We start from the raw sequence: 3,012 nt of genomic DNA on the forward strand, positions 1-3,012 counted from the left end.
GACATTGTCCAAGTCCTATGCAAGTTTGAGATGATATTTCCTCCAGCTTTCTTCACAAGTATGATGAACGTGATGGTTCACTTGCCAGAAGAGGCATTGCTTGCTGGTCTTGTCAACTATCGCTGGATGTATCCAATAGAAAGGTATATAATCTTTATCATTTGTGTATGCATCATTATCGACAGTTTGCTAATTTGTATCATATCGTTTTATTTTGTCAGGCTTCTCGGAGAGCTGAAAAAAAGTGTAGGCAACAGGGCAAAACCCGAAGGATCAATTATAGAGGCTTGGGTTCAATATGAGTCGCTTACTTTCTGTGGAATGTATTTAAAAGATGTGGAGACGGTTTTCAATCGTCCTCAACGCAATAATGACGGAGGTATGAGAAATGAAAAACTTTCTGTTTTTGCCCAAAGCGCACGACCATTTGGAGATCCCGGACGAGGAGAGTCGTTTTCTAGAAATGACATGGAGGTAGCGCATTGGTTCGTACTGAACAATTGTGATGAGATAATGGCCTACGTAGATGAGCATGAACAGATGATGAAGCGAGAACATCCATCACATTTGGTTGCCCGGAAACACCGCGAATTATTTCCACAATGGTTTTTGGATTCTGTAAGTTATAAGTGTTTTGTAATTGACAAATATAAATTGTAGTATTTAATTTTGTCAGACTAACATGTAAATGGTTTTGTATACTATTAGGTGAATAAATTGAAATCATCAAATTCCCCCACTTACAGTGATGAGTTATATAACTTGGCGTTCGGCCCAATTCGCGCTGAATTGTTCTCGGGTTGTAATGTTAACGGCGTCAAATTTTTGGGGGCCGCACGAGATGACAAGTTGTGTATGCAAAACAGCGGTGTCCATGTCCCAGGTGGAGGCGAAAGTACGGACATTGATTTCTATGGCAAACTGACAACTGTCGTGAAATTGCTTTACAAAGATCGATACCAAGTCATCATGTTTAAGTGTCGATGGTTCGATACCAACCCAAATAGGGCGGGAAGTGTTAAAATCGACCATGGAGTACAGTCTGTGAACATTAACAGAACTTGGTATGATGACGACCCGTACATTTTGGCAAACATGGCGTCCCAAATTGTGTATCTAGATGACCCTAAAGCCGGGAACGGGTGGAAAGTTGTGCAGAAGATGGATCATAGGAACGTGTATGATATACCAGAACTAGACCCAAGTGACAACGACGTCGACAATGTGGCTGACCAACGTTTAGAATCTTTAATGGAAAATGATGCGGAAACACTTCGAGATACAAATGTTATACAAGAACCGTTTCAAATAGAAGGAGTGTCTTCAGTCGAAATACCGATTCAGTCAATTACAATTGACCTCGGTGATCTTCCCCGATACAATGTTGCAGTGGGCCCTAGCAACGCCGATGATGCAGTTATAGAGGAGGAGGAGGAGGAAGAAGATTGGGAGACCGAGAGTGATGATAGCGACGATAACGAAAGTTATTATAGTTCAGATGATGAATAATGAATTTATTTGTAAATTTATTATGTTAGTGTATTCATTTTGTGTAATACAAATCTTTGAATATATGTAGTTGTCCATATGTAGTTGTGTATTCATTCTCCATATTTCATCACAAACTTCATTGGAATGTCAATACTTTAGTCAATACTTTAGTCAATACTTATTACGACCCCATGCTTGTTGATTGGTTTTTATTTATTTATTTATTTATTCATGCCTTAAGGCCTCTTCAATTATTATTTTTTTCTTTTGAGATATAGTTATTTCTTCATGTTTAAACAGAAAATTTAAGTTATTTCTCCAATATTAGCTGTGTGCCACTTATTTTTCTTCACTTTGGTTCATGATTAGTGGCATCAATCTAGTCAAACCGATAAATTCTGACGATTCAAATCTTAATTATCAATTTAGTTTGGTTTTGATGAAGAAATACAAAGCCTTTCCAAAAAATACAAAGCATAAAAAATGATGAATACAAAACCTTTCCAAAAAAAACAAAGCATACACAATTTGAATTAAAGGGGGAGTTATGGCGCCAAATCCTTGCGCGACGAAGTCTCTTTATCGTCGCGCAAAAATACCATACGCGACGCATAAAATGCGTCGCGTATATTTTGCGCGACGAACAAACCTCGTCGCAATAGTTTTCGCGACGAATACATATGCGTCGCGTATGGTGTTTTTGTGCGACGATAAGAAGAACTTCGTCGTGCAAATATATATTAGGTAACGTTATAGTATAATATATACACACATATATATTTCAAATTGGCGATCGAAGTAGTTCATTGTATTCATATGGAGTGTAGGACTATTGGTGCAAAAAATCATCAACATCGGAGTTCAAATAACCGTTCAATCATCACTTTTTATTTAGAACCGTCGAAAAGTTTTACCCCGTTACTTAATCTCTTAATGTTTTTTTTGGCCGATTTTTGCTGTCTATGATCTCGAATTATAAAAAAACAAGTTTGACGGCTGGATGACTGAAACTAGTTTCGTAGACTGCGTGTGCTATCAAAATTATATATTCACCAAAAACTCAAAAATTTGTTCATACATTTGTCAAAATGTAACTTAACGTTTATGTGGTATCCCCTAGTGTAAAAATCTGAAATTGAAGATCAAATTCAGTCATTATATTCATATAGGGTCAACAAATGTTGCTGTAAAAAATGATCAAAATCGGAATTAAAATAACCGTTAAATCATGACTTTTCATTTATAACCGTCGAAATATTTTGTCCCGTTTTCTGATATCTGAATGTTTGGTCGTTTTGATTTTTGGCGTATAAGATCTCCAAGTATAAAAAAATAAGTTTGCCGGTTGGATCATTGAAACTATTTTAGGGTTTAGGGTTTAGGGCTTAGGGCTTAGGGCTTAGGGTTTAGGGTTTACATTTTAGGGTTTAGGTTTTGCGCGACGAATAACATTCCTATCGTCGCGCAAAGTGAAGGTCTTAAAGATTGCGCGACGGATATATTTTCATTCGTCGCGCAATC

This window comes from Prunus dulcis, chromosome 7 (genome assembly GCF_902201215.1).
Source record: "Prunus dulcis chromosome 7, ALMONDv2, whole genome shotgun sequence".
NCBI classification, from domain to species: Eukaryota; Viridiplantae; Streptophyta; class Magnoliopsida; order Rosales; family Rosaceae; genus Prunus; species Prunus dulcis.